At 40.4% G+C, this 19,877-nt stretch overlaps 1 long non-coding RNA gene across 2 annotated transcripts in view; it reads right to left on the bottom strand.

The window, feature by feature from the left end:
- The window catches only part of LOC130251744 (uncharacterized), a 434,188-nt gene that overhangs the window by 177,605 nt on the left and 236,706 nt on the right, over positions 1-19,877 (bottom strand). The window contains exon 1 of one of the 2 annotated variants that reach the window (XR_008840219.1): positions 18,897-18,942. The exons of the other annotated variant lie outside the window; for it this stretch is intronic. This is a non-coding gene — a long non-coding RNA (uncharacterized LOC130251744). Of the gene's footprint in view, positions 1-18,896; positions 18,943-19,877 lie in introns of those variants that run through there. 2 annotated transcript variants of the gene reach the window in all.

Below are 19,877 nucleotides of genomic sequence, written 5' to 3'. Positions count from 1 at the left end.
TTCCTTCACGACCTTACCCTGCTTAAAATCAGCCCGGCCCCATCCCCCAGGTCAGCCTGGCTGCCTGCCCATCCACACATTTCTGTCTGCCTTTTGAGTGTTTTCAGAAGCCCATTAAATTGTGCCTTGGCAGGCCAGACGCATTCAGCTCGCCCTAAGACCCGAAGAGGGAAGGTTATCGAATTCCCCCATCTCTGCCAGACACACAGGGCTGGAAGCTCTCGGCCCGCCGAGGAAGCTCTGCAGTCGCACAAAGTGAGATGTTGGAACTTGTAAACATGTCATCCAATACGGGAACAGGTCCGTGGGGCACACACAGGCGGGAGGGTGCAGGGATGGGGATCCGGCCCTCCTGGAGCTGCCTTAATGCACCTTTCGGGTTTGTCTTTGTTTAAACTGGAATTAGCTCCATAAAGAGGCTGATGCCCTGTCTTAAATGAACCAGACTTGAAAACTTTCTGTGATCTTTGGTGGATCTTCTTGGCTGGGAGAGGAAAGCAGGGCATGACACTCTTGCACCTTCTACTGGATAACAACAGAAAAGAGAGAGGGAAAGTTCAGTTCTACTGGGGCTGGAAGGTTTAGAAAATGCTTATTGCAAACTTCTGCGTGTTTCCATGCTTAAGACAGGATGTTAACCTAAGCACCTTCCCCACTGCCCCGTTCTTGGCGTGTGGCAACTGCTTGGGAGCAGAACTGTGCCCACCAGTGACAAGTGACAGGGCTGGCGGTGGCACCGCGTCCCTCCAGCGCCCCATTAATCCAAGGCACAAAAAGCGTCCAAGCAGAGTTCACCCACTGAAAACAATCTCAGGGAATGTGGATTGCAACACGACCAGGAGCACGGCAATCAGGAACAAAAATTAGGTTTAAAATACACACCCGTACACAGACAAATCAGAACTACTCCGGACACGAGATAATGCAAACTAACCTTGCCAGGAATGAGCTGCAAAATACCTTCATTTTCTCATACAGTGAAACCCTGATAAAATCACAACTGTTAAGGTCATACAGTATATCAGGTGGAATCACAGTCTTTAGAACTCCATTATTAATGCACACAACCTCACAATCAAAGAGGATAAGAGCACAGTTCCCAGATGCCAATGATTTGATCCTATCTTATTTGGCTGTTTACATTTAAATAATGTGGCCGTATAAATTTAAATAATAAGAACCACCAACAGATGGAATGCAGGGAAAAAAATGTGCCTTCCATGAGACCCTGAACATATACTACACGGTGCTTTACAATTTATTTGAGCGGAGCTCATATTAAAAAAAAAAAAAAAAAAAAAAAAAAAGGTAAAAAAAAGGTAAAAAAAAGAAAAAAAAAAAGACTCATTTCTTCTGCCATTATGGAAATAAAAGGACTGGTGCTTTAGTTCATTGCTAGCACTGCCAAAGAAACATGCAGTTCTCTAACCTCCAGTACAATGTACCCATAAGGTACCAAGCATCAAAGCATATTAAAAGATATTAACTGCATATTTGCTTATGAACAAGATAAAAAGCTGTAGGGCCTCCAGGTTCTCAAGCTGTGAGTGGAACAGCTTTGCAATTTGCCTGCAAAACTGCATTTTGATCTTAATGAATATAAAATGGCTGCCATTAAAAGTAAAACAGATTATTTCAGGTCTTTTAGGGCCCATAGCTCTTTGACGGTCTTGGAGGGGCACTATGATCTTTCATTAAAATCTCACAGCAGGACTCCCTCACCAGCAAATCAAGCCTTGCAGTCGAGGAGATTGGCTACATTTAAAAGTAATTTTCAGAAATCTACACAGATTTTCAATTTGGTAATGAAAGCCATAAGAGAATGCAGGCAGCATTTTGTTGAATATTGTTCCTAATCCAGTGCTCACATTCGTTAGAAATTAAACTGCCCCGTAACTACCAGGCTGATGGCAGCCTGCCATTCCCGCTCCGCTGTAAACTCCGCTTGTTAATGAGGAGCATGTGCTAATTGTTGTCAGCATCCCTGCCATACATCCCTTCCCTAACAACATATTTTACCTGCTGAAAGGTGTTACCTCTTGCACTGTCAGCATCCCGTTTGAGAGAACAAATCTCAGAACGGTAGGAGAAAAGGTCCGGCATCATTTGGCATGGCATGGAAGTAAAAGGATGTGTTTTAATATCGATATGCAGACCCTCCTGGCACTTCATCCTGCAGTTGCTACTCCTACATTAACACATCAAGGTAAGACAAAGAAAGATGTCGCAGGCTTTAATGGCAAAGGGAATAACAGAGCCAATTTCTCTGTGTTGTGACGCCAAGCAAGGGATGCAGCTCCCAGTAAAGAGAAGTTGAAAGGTTTGAAAAGTTAGAGTGATCATATCTCTCATTATTGCAAACAATGTAAAGGGGGGATTAAAACAAAACCTGAGCTGGAGCTGAGAGGAAGCTGGATTTGGAGGCAAAGATTGACTCTAAGTTAGTCAGAGCTGATGACTGTGCTGCCCTCAGGTGGAAGGTCCTGTCAGGAGGGGGAGGCCTCCTCTTGCAATGTAAACCCAGAAGGAATAAAAATAATAACAATAAAAAAAGAATAAAACTCAGCCTTAGTAGCTACAACAAACTAAGGCGCTCAGAAGTGTGAGCAAGAAGGGTTATAACACATGAATTCTCAAATAAACCAAACGTGAATTGAATTATGGCAGAAGAGAATAATTTTCATCTCCTGAATTGTAAATTGGGTTTGTTTCCATTTCATATTTGAAATGCGAGGTTGATGCTTGGCTTTTCATTTTATTTTTTTTAGCTGGGGGGATTCTGACAGAAAAGACTGCCTTGAAATAAGTCACAGCTGATTGAAGAGCTCCACCACACACTCGTGTGACTGATGCCCATCCTCTGAAGCACATTTGGTATCACTGCATCGGGCAGGTTTCCTTGTTCCAGTGCCACAACACCCGATATTGCTGCACCTTCACAATTATTCACATCACTTCTGTACACATACACAGGGCCCTTTAAAACAAACTATTTGCTTTCAGTGTGCAGGAGCAATATTACAGGGGGTTCTGGCTGGCAGGAGACAGCCTGGGGAACTCGTTTGGTGTGTTGGTTCATGAGGGGTTTAAGGGGTGCACAAAGCACCCACAGCACCTCTCAGATAACAAGATCCTGCTTCCTCCAGGGTAGCCTGGTCAGGGTGACACACCCCTCAGATTCCTCCACGTGGAGTCCAAAGCAGAACATCAGCACCTTTGGTTCCAGAACATGCATGAATGACTGACCACCACTCCAAGTGACTGCCAAGACTAAAGATGAGGGATCAGTCCTATCTACTGGAATCTGAAATGGTAAAATTTTTTTGGCAGTTTTTTGCTTTCTTTCAATTTATTTTTGTCTCCAAGTTAGTTAAAACACCTTTATGTGTAATATTAGAGATTTCTCACTAGCTTTTTGCTCACCATGTTTTGAGCACACTTACTTTTTTCCCAAAGCTAAGACAGCAACATGGATGTGCTGCAGGTTTGATGTCTCGTTCTTTCACTTAGCTGAATTCTATTTCCTAATTCCCCCTGCCACACACCAGAACACCCCCTCTGACAGCAGAATCCTCCTCACACCTGATGTTTCCTCACTGTAAATGCCATGGGCTGAGGGATGGGACATCAACTCCACCTAAGCCATATCAGCCCATGGAGCAACAAATCAGCTCCTTTTCCTTTCTGCAGCTGCTCAGGATCCAGAGCCATCCCAGCCATCTCCAAGGGGTATTGATAAGGTTACACTGCAGCAGCTGGCTTCCCATTAAATAGCTTTAAACTACTCCTGAGCTGGTTCCAGAAGTACAACCCAGAGCAGGATAAGCACTGACGGACCAATATCTTTGGGAACTTTACCCAGCTGGGTCTAGCATTGCCCATTATCAGTCTTAAAAACAGTCTTGAAAACAAAGGAAGAGTCACATAAATAAAGTTTTATAAGGTTACCTTTTAAATAAATGTTTTTAAAAATTCAGCACTTTCTAGAAATTAGCCAATTTTTTTTCTCCTTACAATGCTACTTTTTTGAAAGGAAATGGACCTAACTATATCTTTGCAATCATTGTTTTCTTTCATAGAAAACATCTCCTAATTACTATTTGTCACAGTCAGTGATTCATTTTGGGAGACCTAGAAATGACTCCTTCTGCCATTTTTACATAAAGGTAAATAAAAAGTGATTTTTTTTAACATGTGTCACATTCTGAAATAATTTAGTATAGGAAATATATAAAATAATATTATCTTACCATAATAAAGCAAATGCATTAATTAGATTCACGTTCCACTGTATTTTCCTAAGCACAAAACCTGTTAGTTTAAACACTGAGTACATTTTAGAAATGACTGAGTTCTTTGGGGCTTTCCCACCCTCTATCTGTTCTCTAATCCCTCTTGCAGGAGCTTTCCATTCACACATTTTGCATCCAGATGTTAGTGCTGGTTGTGGCACTGGTGAATTAGCCCAGGACTTTGAGTGCTGTTTCACATTCCTGAGGAAACAGGCCCTCCTGAAGAATTAGCTGTCCTAAGCAGAGTAGCTGGCAAACAGGGAGGGGGAGAAAACAGGAGCAGGGGCAGAGGGAGTGAGGAGTGGAAAGTCACATAAACTTCTAAATAAGAGTCCCACGTGGGGAGAAATTGAACCGTACAGGAGAGAACAGAGCTAATGAAGCTGCAGTGCAGCAGTGCCTAATCAAACTCAGGTTTTATAAACACCTCATTCCCATTCCCTCTTCCACACCCTTCACAACGACCTTGATTGAGGTTTTCTCAATAGCCCCATCTAGAAGGAAAACAGCACAAATTAAAAAATTATCCAAGTGTCACACACAGGATGGAAACTTGATCCCACTGAAGAATGTGGCCAAAAACTAACTTCAACAGGGACAGAATTTTTTACCTTAGAACCTGGCAATAGAGAGATTAGGAAAATATAATATCAAATATCATCAAGAAGAAAATGTCTTGGAGCTGAAAAAGACTGCAAAATGAGCAATTGGTTCTTACCTCACCAAAAATGCCTGTCCTATATTTTTATTCTCTGGCTAAAACAGCACATGAAGTTCTATGTTCACTATCTTGATGTATAATGGTGGATATTTACACAGATTCTGAAGATCTGTGGGTGAATCTGTTACATCAACAAAATACATAAAATACTTTTTCTGTTTGATCTTCTGGGCTGAGGGGACCTCAAAACCAGTCAGGCCCTCAGGATTCCAGACCAAGGCCAAGGTCCACACCCTACAGCAGGGCTTAAACTCATTCCATTTCAAAACTGCTTTTTCTTCCTGCAGGCAGCCTCTCTTTTTTCTCATCCTTATCTATTATTCACAAAAAGAATTATTTCTATAGAAGCTAATGCTTCTTTTCCCCAACTTTTTCTGATCAAGGTGACTTATAAACAGCTGCAATAAAAAAGCCTGGGTTGTTTTCTTTTTTCTCCATACAAGAGCATCCTCAATAATGTTTCAGAGAGAGCAGAGAGGCTAAAAGATCTGTGACATTCATAGATTTCACCCCTGAAGCCACAAAACCCACACTAGCAATTTCTTCATTTGACCAAAATGAATGGTCACCACAAAAACAAATGTAAGTTTGGTATCACTGATTTGGCTGAGACAGCTTAGGGGCTTGAACTTAATAGACTTCCTCTGACAGATTAGGATCTTCTGGTACATCTGCATCATCCTGTCACAGCACAGAGCCAAGTCCAAACCACAGGCATGGCACTGCCCTTGATCCATAACCTCGGAATACAAAATCACCAGCTAAACAATGTAATGAGACTCCCAAGGAAATGCTTTTGAAGACAGAATTCATTTTACTTGGTGGTCTTTTATAGACAGGGAAAAAAAAAAAAAAAAAAGACAATTAAGCATTAAGAACTGATTGATGCTTAAACAAAATGCCTAACAGTGAAAGCACATTTCTGTATTCCAAAGGACCAGGCAAAGCCATCCCTAAGAAGGGATTAACTACTATCAGATGATATTACTACTGGATTAATGGTGTTTCGCGTTCACTATATTTATATTAAAAAAAAAAAAAAAAAAAGAAATCTCTTTTAAGGAGGATATAAGTGATTTGTACAAAACCAAAAAAAATTTATTTTTTAAGCAGTGTGATGGATAGTATTCTCTTTATTTATACATCCTTAATTGCAGTAATTTTTTCCTCTTGGTCTGGAACCAGGCCTTGCACTGCAAGTCAGTTGTTTTGAGAGCCCCACAGCCCATGGAAATAGGAAAGCCATGCATGCATGACTCCAGAACTGATGTTTTATGTTCAAATGGATATTTTAAGCTGTTCTTGTTTTAGAGAATTGTTTTTGTAACAGATATTCTAAAGGTGGGTGATCATTTTACTTTATTGCTCACCATTGCTGACCGAAATATTTTTTCTAGATAAAGGTAATCACTATGACTGTATTACTTTCCTAACCTGTTTGGTCTATTGCACCTCAGATATTCACAGCATGAGATTTTGGATCCTTGTTTGCAAAAAAGAGCCACATTGTTGTGTGCTCTGGCCTAGTTATGTAAAGCCCCTTTAGATATTATCCACTTTTCTTCCCTATCTTATACCTACAGAAGGTTACAGGAAAATTCCAATTTTAACATAGAATTGTGCAGGTGACAAAACCCAACAACAAACTCAAATGTTTGTGTTACAAGTGACAAAAAAGAATCTGCCTTGACCAGAACCAAACCACTCAGGTGAAGTTTTTTTTAAAGGATGCAAGGAACAACCATATTCTTATTCACCATTAATCACTAGCAGTCAAAATTATGCATTACAGGAAATTATTTGTTGAGGCATCCTCAGGATTGTACCCCCTGGAGATGGAACACAGGTGTGTGCTCTCTCACAAAGTCCTGTGTGCCTGAAGGAGACTTTCTTCAATCCAAACCATAATAAATGCACACTAAATTCGCTGTTATAAATATTTCCCATCATATTCATTATTACGGATATTACTTTTTTTCTTACTTCTCCTACTACTCCAGCCAGGGGCCAGACTACTCAGGGATGCTGTTCTATCTTTTATCTGAATACCATAAACTAGATATGTGGTTCAGAGGAAATAATCACAACCATCAAAACCCAAAACCTCAGACTTCCTTATGTTTCGTGCCAGGCTCCATCCACACACAGCACTGATAAAACAGGGTGGTGGAGGATGCATTTACCAACTTCTCTGTGGTATTTCACAACATTGCTTCTGCAGTGATTCAGTCTCCAAAGATCTACCTACCCACCTACTGCAACTGCTTTAATCTCAATCATTAGCAGGTAGGACTTTAAATAAGATTTTCTTCTAAAATATTTCCATCAGCATTATCTGTCATTAAAGAAGAAAAAAAAGAAGAGTAAAATAAGATTTCTTACAAAAGGTAATTAAGCAGTATAATATCATAGTAAGTGGAATGAACAATAAGGAGTTGTACTAAAATATATGCCTTGTGCAGTAGAGGACTGGTGTTTCAGGAGATTAACAATTATGATCACCAGTTCTCTTCTGTTTCTGTAATACTCTACACAATCTTTTTTAAATTACTTTATTAACCTTTCCTCCTAGCACAGAAGTGCCCGATTATAGATAATATTTCAAAATCATCTGAAGTGTAAGTGTGTTTGATTTGCTCAGTAATTATTTGTCTACTTTATTACATTGACCAAGCACACAAGCTCCTTGACCAGTTTTATTTCAAGTCCAGTTTAGAACAGGGTCGGATCGTGTTGTGCGATCGCTCCCTTTGGGCCCCCGAGCACCTGGACTGTCACATGGGAGCTGGGAACCTGGGCATGGAAATCCCACACTTCCAACGTGCAGGAACCAGCCTGGGATGCCATCCAAGGCTCAGGGGCCTGCTCACCAAGGAAAGAGGTTTGTTCACCCACTGCACTGCAGACCACAGACACTTAAGCACAGCTGTACAAATTTGCCTTTCTAAACCTAAAAGGGTGTTAAAACCCCGATATATTTGTCAATGCATACTCTTGGCTGATAATTTATTCCCAACGTTTCACACAAGGCATTATTTCAATTTGGAGCTGAGGTATTAGCCCATTACCAGCTCCACTCCTCTCTGCAGCCTCATGTTAACATATGATGATCACAGGGAAATATGCATTTCTTACAGCACCGGCCTGGAGAAAACAAGCCAGCACGAAAATAAAAAATGCAATGAAAAAGTTTTCCTGCTCTAACTTTGCAGCTTTGGAGGAAAGGAAAATAATATTTACATTTTTGTAAAGATGAAAATGCAATGAGATGAAACGCCGTACACAGTTTATTCCTGAGGGCCACCACTAGGATAAAAGCATAAAGCCTGGGGACTTTGTTTACTGTCCACAATCACCAAATCCCAAAATCTCCATATGCAGCAGGTTTCTAAAGCTCTGTTAGTAATACTGTATATTGCTGGTCAACTCAGTCACCCATAGAATTACAGTGTAGGGTATGGATGCCAGTATTTTAGACCCAAACCGAGCATAAAAAACACAAAGTAAAATTCAGTGTCAGCACAAAGTTGACAGCGAATGATTATAACAGCTTCGAAGCTTGAAAAAGAGTGTAAATAACTAGGATCCCCCGCGGGCTCACTCAGCCTGCATACATAACAACTGTGATGGACAGCCACTGTGGTAAAGTACAGCAAAAAAAAAGTCACTCTGCAAAGATGCAAAAATTTCCCCTGCAACGAGCCTTAACTGTCACCTTTCTGACTAAATCAGCTACTTTTATAGAGAAAAAGTGTCTGTATTCTAAGGGGCACATTTGCAGTGCAGGCTGCTGCTGGAACAGGTAAACCATTAATACATTTTTCAGGGCTAATAAGCCCCAAGAATTTTTATTTCTTTAAAGCAAATGATTCCAAGCTACATCTTAAGTCCTTTTTCTCAATTAACCTCAGCATAGAGACAACTCAGACCACGAAGCCAAAGAATTTTGAACAAGGCATGTTTTATGAACCTAGGGATGAAAATACTCTCATCTGCCAACACAGAAAAATTTGGATGCTTTTCTCCTGGGGACTTTTTTGCTCTTAGGAGTGTCCACACACAAGGCAAATATGCACAAGTAGTAATGGCTTTAAAGTGCTGGCAAACTGCAAGTGGGTAGAAGCAGGGGATGCTCAGGCTCAGTCAGAGCAGTGACAGCACTGTGATTATGTGATCCCTGCACAGCCCCTGCCTCTGGGCTGGGGGCGAGGCAGAGGGGAATGCACAGCCAACACCAGCACATGCCTGCAAATTACTGCCTTTTTAAAAAAATCAATTAGCAAGCCAACTACTTAATTAACCAACTCTTTCCCTCCCTCCATTATTTATTCAATGAAAGCTTTTAGTTTTAGAGTTTAAGTAGTGCTAAAACTTTCTCCTTAACCCATTTGTGGTTATATTTGTCTGAACTCAGCAGATGCCTTGAAATACTAGCCTTTGGTCACTGTTTTTTCTGAGAGCTTGATTTTAATTTGAGCTTAACAGGAGCTCACAAATACAACAGAGTAGAGACATTTGTGATGATCAGGCAGTGTCTGAGGAAAAATAAGCACATCCAGCAAAAAGAAAAGAAAAATTTTCTCATCCAATAGTATAAAATCCTAACTGAAGTTCACGGTGAGTTACGGAAAAAGAAAATTTCTCTTCCTGCAAGTCACTAAATGCTCTCTTCCTTCAGCAAGCACAGAGATGAGTGTTTGACACTTTGCAGGTTGTTCTCATCAATTTTGTGAATCAGACACAAATTCTGTTTTTATAATTTTATCAGGTGTCTGAAAATTCTGAGCATTTTCAAAGCTGGCCCTCAGCAAAGGGCTGACTTCCACCCAGAGTTATTCAATCCTCATGTTTTGGGGGTGGGTTTTGACCTTGATCACTGTTTATTCAGAGTTTTCCAATTCTTTTTCCTCACTTGGAAGCACAGTGAATATTCAAAGGCCATTTTGGAAAGCCAGCACAGACAAGTATTTGGTTTAGGCCACCTCATTTTCTTGATGCTGTAAAATGCGTCACGCATTCAAGATGCCCCTCAAAAACTGATTTGAGTCCAGGAGTGGTGGGATAGGTTAATCTTGTACAAATTTCTGCAGAGTTGTTCTGTTCAGGGAAATACAGATCCTTCCATGACCACTGGCCTGGCTGAAACAGCAGGTGGAGGTGGGCACCCAGTGCTGCTTGTGGGCTGCCAAACACACATCTGCTTTCACAAGCTCAGAGTCTAAGGTAGTCCCCAGCACCTCAGCATAAAAGTGGCAAAATAATTGCCAGCCTATTAAGTATTTTAGCTGCTTTAGAACATAGCCAGGTTTATAAGATTAAAGATATGGAAATTCTGCCCAATTTCAGGATTCACCTCTGGTAGAGTTGCTGTTCTGACCAAAAGGAGCTGATTGTTCCTTTTCTATTTTACCTTGACACCATGCTGCCAGCCTTAAGAAACTGGGATGAAACTCCTGAGTGCATCTGCTTTGGAACCAGTCCTGTTAAACCCAACCACTCCAGAAAGTTATCCCTGACTTGGGCCAGAAGCCTTTGCAAAACTTGAGAAACAACAACAGGATATGATGGCAGCAGCTAAATTAATATTGCAGAGTTGTATTCCCAGCAAAAGAATAACTCTGAAAGTGAAATTCAAAGCTGCCTTTTGCTGTGCCTTCCTAGGAGTGACCAGCAGAGCTGCAAGCAGAGCCTGCCACGCCAAGTGAAGCTGCATTTGTAAACCCCACAGAAAGAAAAGGGAAACAGGAGATATTATTCCATAGCAGAATTAGCATAACCCAGCATATCAGAATATTAAAATTTAACAAGGATTTCAAACCATCCTTGTATCATCAGCAGAGAGCCATGTCACAGGGGTTTTTTATTGGTTCAGCAGGATAGGTATAATTGTATCAATATTTTAATGCTTGATGCATATTGTCTGTGATAAATTGCTTGCATAAATAAAAAGCACCAATATTCAATTGCCAATGAAATAATCACACATTCTAGATCTTTATTATATCATGCATTATTTAATCACAATAATCAGAATCCTTTTGAAGGTAAAACAAGATTAAAAAGGTTTTGTTTTATTGGATCTATATATTTGATTTACACTTTATATGTTAGCTTTGCATTAAGAATTTATAAGGCATCAATTCAAATGGTGATATTACAAGAGTTTATTCCGTTTGTAATTAGTACTGTACTCTTAAAGTACTCTGGCTACGAGAGATAATATTTCAGTATTTTAATGAGCTTTTTAAGTATAATTGATGTAACAATCGTTGAATTACACATTTCTACCTGAAGAATAATGAAGGAAACATTTTAATGAGAAATGTAATCATTATTAGCAAATGATCTACTAAACTGCCATTTACTGACATTTAAAAGCTTACTAGCAGAAAACTGTATTTTTGTACATCTGCATCACTACAGATGATTATCAGCTCAGTTGCTCAGGCTTTCTTGGGATAACTTCCCCTCTTAGGTTTTTGTTGTTAAATTTAAGAAAAGCTCTCTTTTACAATTGTCAGCTTCCTCTGGAAACTATGGGGCTTGACATGTATACAGATAATTTAAATAAATTAGCCCCTTTTCAGCCTTCAGCATTTTTTCAGTAAAAAGGTCTCATTCTGGGGAGTATTCATGCTTGCATCAGCTTGATTTTGATGAATGCCCTGTAACCTCCCTGATAGCACCTCAGACATGGCCATCCTGCCAATGTGGTGACAGCAGTGCATGAGGCTACCACGTTCTCTTTATTAAAGCAAAACAAAAAAAATAGCCAAACAAACAAAAAACCCAAAACCAAAGCATACCAAAACCCCATTGATACACCAAAATATTGATCAATTATTGCAGCATAGTACTAGACAGCATTGGTCCACCAGAGAAAGGCTTAATTTAAAGAAAAAAAAAAAAAAAAAAACAAAAAACAAAAAAAAAAAAAAAAAAAAAAAAAAAAAAGAAAAAAAAAAGGCTCTACTCTGTTCTTTTCAAGTGGTGATTCAGTCTCTGAATAAAAACTGGGAAAGCAACACAAAAATAACCCAGCCCAGCATTATTTGTATGAGGTTTCTCTCTCATGACTGCAGCTCCCACTGCCACCCATGAGGAAAAAATTCACTTTGATGCACGTGGGTCCTAAGAATTCTCCTTCCCAGCCTCTACAGGGACAAGAGTCTAGAAAAGGGGCAAAAGAGGAGCTGGATATAAAGACAACATTTCTTTTGCTAATGAAATTCTTTGCCAGCAATGATAGTGAGGTCAGGGAAAATCCACAACTGAATTCAAGTGAATACCATCACCTTCCTCAAAAAAAATCCCACCTGAGCACAAAGATAGAAAAACATGGAATTAGCCTCCTATTCATAACACCACCCAAGGTAATTCAGGTTCATCTCTGGTACTTGCACAGCCTCATTACCTCTGGTGAAACAGTTCCTCCAATGTGTAGGAATACACCAGGAGTGCCTCTGCTCCTTCAGGATAAGAGGACTGGAAGGGAAGGATGGGAAGGTTATTCCCACTCATATCAGGGTAGCTCTGCTTTCACACACACCCCCAAAAAAAAAAAAAAAAAAAAAAAAGAAAAGGCAGGAGGACCTGCAGCTCTTCACCACAGGTCAGATTCTGCTCCAGATGTGGATCCTGCAAGTGCCAACAAGGCTTTCTGATGAAGTTATGAGCTTTGCTTTATTCCCTCTCTGTCCCCAAAAACAGCACTCTCACTTGCAGGAAATTCCTTTCTTCTCAGGACCAGAAAAAAGGAGAGAGGCCTTGAGGGAAAATTACAAGGAATTAATTCCCAGGGAATTCACACTATAAGTTAATCCATAGATGGATTCTAGAGGAAAGCCCTTTCCTCCTTAATACCAAAAATCTGCAAAGGACACAGCCAGGAACAGATTACCAGCAGTCTTGCAAGGAGCTACTGGTGACCCTCTGGGATCTGCATTCCATCTCCAGTCCCTGAGCATCTAGCACAATGGGAAACAGCCCCAGCTCTCTCCTTGCTCCTGCAGAATATTCCTTACATCTCCACCTGGAGACAAAGCCTTTTAAAACTTCCCAGCATGGCTCAAGCTGGGTCTTCTGAGCTTTCCAGGACAAAACTAACTCCTGTTATCATTAAGCAAGGGCTGGAAAGACTTGGTTACATGGACTTACAGCTCAAAAAGCCTTTGCAAAAGTAAAGCCATGTCTAAAAATTACACCAAATATACATTTATATATCCAGTCTCATAAATAAGACTCATTCTGAAAATCAGGTGCACTGCTCAGCTGTTGTTATGATTTAAGTGAACTACCAGGGAGTACCAGCAAAAGTGACACAGAAACCAGAAGTGGACAAAGGTGAGTAATAAAACCAAGAAAAAACCTTGAGCCAAAAATATATCAAAGCTGGCTCCACTGATGTGTTTTCACTGCTTAGATATGTAGTGCCATTCTCATCTATTTAATTCCCATTCAGCCTTTCTTTGATATACCTTTTATAATTTTCAGTCTAATTATAATAAAAAGCATTTTTCACTGTAATTTTGCAATAAAAATGTTTCCTTGTTTCCCATTACCCAAGAACACGATGTCACCCAGCTCCTGAGCACGCTTATGATGTGCATAGTGCATCTTCTCTTTCTTAGCATTTAATCTCTTCATAGTCTGCAGATGTCAAGAGGTTCAGATTAAGCTTGTTAAAGATCTGCTTCACTCTAACTCACTGATGATTATTTATTTAGCAGTTTTATGTAACCCTGTCATTGATAAGCACTCTATTAATTTGCCGAGGGACAAATCAACACCAGTTATTTTTCTACTGGCTATTAGATTCAGTGCTGCTGTTTGTTACAAACCACTTGCCAGTTAATTATAAATTATGGGTCCTCTTTGCCTATATTAATTGATATCTCCTCTGCCTTTGTAATACTAGACAAATAAATTGAAGGCAAGATTTATTAAGCAGTGCGTGTCTTCCGTCTCTTGATTAGTATTCTTTACTTTTTAAACATTTATACGTGTTTATACAGAACAGGGCATTACAGAACTGATCCTTGGGGTGTTTTTGGGGGAGACAGGAAGACTTATTTAACAGCTTCCCACAAATTAGATGGAAGTGACACACGGTTTAAGTTCAGCAATTTTTAAATGCTCCTTTTGATTTAATCAAGTCTTGGGTCACAGGTCTCCCTGTATAGAGGCAGCATACACATATTTCACAGGAATTGTGGATGTGCAGGTATGTGGAGCACAATGCCAAACTCAGGTTCCCTGGTTTCAGAGGAATGCCAGACAATCACACCACTCTGAGGGAGTTTGGATTTAACAGCAGCTCATTCCACCCTCCAACCTTTAAAGTTCACTGCTCTGTGTGATAAGGATGTGACACATGCACGTGTTCATCAGGGTTATAAAAGGTTTTACCCTCCTGCTACTTGACAGGTGTCAGGAACCATTGATCCCAGAGATTACAGTTACATTCCAAACCTAATTATGGCCAGTTTTTAATGCAATTAATAGCTTCATCTGCAGCGCCCCAAGTGCTTTGCTCCATACCATGTTAGATAAATTCAAAGAAAGCACATTCCTGACCCTCTGGATGAATGCATTGCTGTATTGACTGTTCACAAGCAATATCTCTCTCATTAATTAACTCTTACAATGCACTCATTAGTATGTGTGTATGTTTTCTACCAGGCAGAACATCTGTATCACCCTCTGGAGGCCGGCTTACAAAGACTAAACAGCACCATGCTACCACAGCTCTCCCAATTCATGGAATATTCCACAATCTCTGCTCTTTCCTGGTAAAAACACCCAGAAATGTGCACCCACAGTCAAAGTGGAGCTCGAGTGCCTTTGCAAGCAAATGTCTGAAAACTACCCAACGTGGCTTATTGAAAACAGCAAAAACTAAATTAATTATGGGCATTCTTATATAGGAGAACCTGTTTTTTTTAATCAATGCCATGATCCCTTGTCAGTAGTACTCCAAACACTGTGTGAGGGTGAAGGGATAATGCTCTATCTCTGCCCAGGTTCTGTGTTCAGCTCTTTCTCTGCAGAGCATCTCCACCCAACCACACCCACCTGACACCTGAGGTAAGGAATGGGGAAACCATTTCAAATGGAATAGGAAATGACCTGAACTGTTGCTGTAAACCAATTTTTTTTACCAAATTCACAGAAGTTTGAACAGCTTTCTTGTTCTATTTTCCATTTTCTTTCAGAAGAAATGTAAAATTGGGGCCTTGACCACTCAAGGTCATTAAAAATCCCATTAACCTTTTCACAAGGTAGGGCTTAAGTAGGGTTAATTAAGCAATATTGCTTCACAAGGGTCTGAAGAAGCATTTTTCTTTCTAGTTTCAATAGATATGCCAGTACCAGAGGTTTGCATGCCTCCCATCAGTTTTGTTTTAAATTTTGGGTCATGTCCCCCACAAAAGTAAAAACCTCAAAACATGCAGAGAACCATGCAAGACCCCAAATTCACCCAGCTGTAACATGCACTGCAGGTTCCATGTGTCCCACTGAAAATGATGCCCATGCTCCTTTAAAAGAGACTCAGTGACCAACTGAATGGTTTATACACCCTGAAAAAATGTTTTGAAAAAAACATTTGTACACTCCAGAAATACTCTCATCACTGTAATGAATTAAAGAAAATACTGAGTCATTTTCCACACACCATAAATAACCATTTGCATTTATTCATTGCTGGGTGCTGGGAGCATTCTCAGAAAAAGAACTCAAAGCAATGATAAATCAGTCATAAAAAGTGAGAGAAATATGATAAACTACATATTAGGCCAGAGAAAAATCTGCCATGCAGAGCTTGGAAACTGTCACCATCCAAGAGGAATCTGTGACTTCCACCTGCAAGTGCCTTCAATCATCTTCCTCCACACCCTTCATCAGAACTCCCCATCCACATCATTATTCAGGAATTAGCAACACATCGAGATAACAATCCCCAGCCAGAATCACATTTGCAAGGTGGTTCTTTTTAAATACAAACTCCAAATGCTGCAAAACTCAACTTTTTCATAGGAATGCCAAAGTGCTTGAAGACAGGAATAGCAGCAGAAGGATAACATGATCTCTGTGCTGTCTGCTTCTCCTGAACCACAGAAAGCTGAGCCCTGACTGGGTATTAATTCTCCTGTGTACCTAAGTCATGGCAAAGCCACCTAAAAGCAGCAGAAAAATAAACTTTTCAGCCTGTTGAGTTCAAGAAGTTCATTATGTAATTAATTCAATCAGACAGTAGCAAATTCAAAACATGGCTTTTTTCTTTTTTTACAGTGAAGAAATAGACTACAGGACTTCCTGCCACAAGATACCCCTGCTAACAACTTAGCTAAATTAAAAACACTGGACATTTATGTGGCTAGAAAGCATATATAAGAGCAAAATAAATAATGCTAAAATAAATCACATTTTATCAGACACAGATTTATCAGCACCCCCACAGCAACCTTCCTTTCCCTAGAAGATTTTTTGTATTAACTAGATTAACTAGATTTTGTATTAACTAGACAAGGACTTCCAGCCCAGCTTTGGGTGAGCTGGAAAAAACCTCTCTGTATTTGTTTTTCTCAGCAACCCTTTTAAACCTTCCAGTACTGTATTCCCTGGCTATGTGAGCTGTACATGGATGGGTTGTCACTGGCAGGAACATTTCCTGACAAAGTGACCTCACAGCTCCACACCATCTGGGTTGGGTTGTGACTCTGAAGTGCATAGATACTTGTCAGAGGGAATATGCACATTAAAATCTACTTAGATAATTAGCTAAACAAGAAAAAGTATTTTAAGTCTTGACTTTGAGCTTGCATAAAACAGTTCCACACTGGGAATTTCAAAGCAGGGCTGGACTTACTCTGCATTTCCCTGTTATTCTATAGCTGAATAAAAGAAAATTGTAAAATCTATGGAAAACCAACATCTTCAAAGTGCCCCGGCTAGTTGTGCAGGCATCCAGGCATTGCACACTTGTACAAATAACTCTTACCTAGACAAAACTTCACCTGCTGTTCCACAGGAATCCAACTGCTCCTCCTCCAGAACCTTTACAGGAATAACCATCTCAACACCTCACAGCACCTGCCTGGTGTTCTGTGCACAAAAATGTCCAAGCACAGGGAATTCTGAGGGGAAGGGAGGGGAGGGGAGTGAGTGGCCCAGAGCCACAGCCAAACCCAGCTTTGAAAGCAGCATCAGCTTCACCTCCCATACCCAGGCTCCTACAACTGGATCCCATGTCACTGTAAAATATTACCTGAAAGAACCCATATTTATGGAAAGGGAAGTGTATATATTTTCTGATGGAGTGGGAAATACATCTCCTTTTTTAGCTGTTAATATTAATTTTATGAGTTCTGTGCCTGAAGATCATTATTAATGTCTTCTTGAGATTTCATTAACACTACAAAAAATCCCCAGCAGACAGTTTTGGTGCAAAGCTTATTTTAAGTGGGTAAATTCCCTGTTTTTCCTTTTTTTTTTTAAGCCAAAAAGGGTGGATAAAAGACCTATAAAATAAATGCTGAGTGAATAGGACTCTCGAGCTATAGAACCTGTGCTGTGAAAATTCTACTTTGTCTGGCAAACACGATTAAACAGAAATCTATGAACAGCATTTTTTTTTTCTCATTTCATACAGGGGGAAAAAAAGAAATCAGATCTGACCCAGTGACTTCGATGACAATGGTGAGAGTCTTACTTTGTACAAAGAGTTATAAAGGCAGAATTTTTACTCTTGGGTGGGCATTTTAACATTCCCAGTGATGGTGCTTCACTCCTGGACTTGCTGAGATCACCCAGCACAGCCCTGGCTGGTGGCACCAGTGACTGGTGTCACATCAACTCTGACAAGTCTTCCTCATGGGGTTGGTTTAGGGTGGGGGGGGTTGAGATTATTTCCTACATTACACAATATAATTCAATAAAGTGTTGTCAAAGTGTGGACTACTATAGCAGACATCTGAATGGTGAATCTGAGTTCCAGGAGGACAGACTGCACACTTTTACAACAATTTGGGTCGTCTCCAATTGTAATTCAAAGCCAGGTGTCAGTGGTGAAGTGCCTGGAGGCCATTACAATAACTGACTGTGTCACCTTGTCCTCCTAATGATCCTTATACATTCAATGTAAACAACATAAAAGCAAGTGCTTATTCAAGCAGGACCACTACATATGTTTACCTGGGACTGTTGTTCTAACTTGCACTGACTATAAAAAAAAATAAATGGCAAGAGAAAAAGAAATGCTGAATGCTACAGCAGAGCATCAAACTATGGATTTGGAAGCCTGGTGCCTGCTGGTGTTTCAAACAAACCCCAGAAGCTGCTCTTGGGGGGGGCCATAATGGCACATGCAGCCTATTTGGAGACCATTCCTTGTCTTCCAGTGCTGTGTGGCTCTCATTATAAAGATAATATCCAGCATTTATATGGCTATTTACATCTTTCACATGCTGTACCAACAACTAATTAATCCTCACAACACCCTGTAGGGTAGGTAAGGATTATTATTCCCATTTTATAACTGGAGAAATTGAGACAGAGGGGTAACAGTGACTTGCTGGAAGGCACTCAGCAAGTTCAAGGCAAAGCTCAGATGAAAACATGGGAGTTGCTGGCTCCCAGAGCCCTGTCTCAAGAGCCAGCACCTGATTTTAGAGCTACTGTTTCAGCCAAACCCATCCAAAAAGCCAATATGAGAGTTTCCATTAGGGGCCCAAGGCATTTCAATCCTGGCATTGGAAGAGGTGGTGCAGGCTAAGCCTTGGAGCTTCAAGACCCCACTGGACAAAACCTCTGAGCAAGCTGGTCTGGTCTAATGGATGAGCCTGCTTTAGGCCAGATGTTGGATTTAAGGGTGCCTGAATTACCTGATTTTATGAAGCAGGTGTGTTTTCCAACAGTTTTTTTCCATCCGGGTTCTTCCTACAGGTGCTCTCACCTTCACCTGGCCTTTGGCAGGCAACCCCACAGGGAGCAGTAGGTCTGTGCCAACATAAACAAGTAAAAGTAAGGCCATCAAAAGCCAATTAGCACTGAACAAAAAAAAAAAAAAAAAAAAAAAAAAAAAAAAAAAAAAAAAGATACTCCTCTATTTCCCTGCTTGTATCCAAATTTAACATCATCACTAAATAGAGACTTTTCCATGAGAGAAGATTGCGTCCAGTTTTTCTTCCAGGTCCACACTCTGTGTTGGAGGACAGGAGAAGTTCAGTCCCTGCACAACCCCGTCCTTGTCACCAGCTCTGGATTCAGGGCCAAATAAGAAATTGGCAATAGCAATATAAACCCTCTTGAAATGATTCTCTGCCTAATGCCCTCCTTGCTGCAGGATCACAGCTGAAACCAAAGCTAATACTCCAGTCTCCTCAGCTGTAGCTGGTTATTTAGGGGAGCTTAAGTTCCTTTTGGGGAAAAAAAAGGAACAGTTTCAAAAACTGCTGAGTATCCTGTGGTTCCTACTAAAATGAAACTGAGCTGTTTGGGAACTTTTGTTATTTCATTCTGATGTCTAATGGGAATGGTTGGATGCAAAACAGTTTTAGGAATTGAGCTTTAAACATCCTTATCAACTCCCCTGCTCTCCTATAAAAGATTGTTTGTATCCTTTTGCATGTACTTCATCAAACAGAAGGAATTATAACACCCTAACTACTGGAAGGGAAAATTAGCAGTAGAAGCCAAGAGAGGAGGGTGCACTGAGAGCAGACAACACTGAACAGTAAGTTCTGCTTTTACAGACACATCACACAGGTTAATAAAAGCCTGGTTCCCTGGGCACAGCCACCTCCCTTAAGAAAGAAGGGGTTTAAAAGGTGAACTGATAGAACTGGTTACCACTCACCTGTGCT

This window comes from Oenanthe melanoleuca, chromosome 3 (assembly GCF_029582105.1).
Source record: "Oenanthe melanoleuca isolate GR-GAL-2019-014 chromosome 3, OMel1.0, whole genome shotgun sequence".
Taxonomy (NCBI): domain Eukaryota; kingdom Metazoa; phylum Chordata; class Aves; order Passeriformes; family Muscicapidae; genus Oenanthe; species Oenanthe melanoleuca.
The sequence above is the reverse complement of the archived record's forward strand: the minus strand, read 5'-3'. Positions and strand labels throughout refer to the sequence as shown.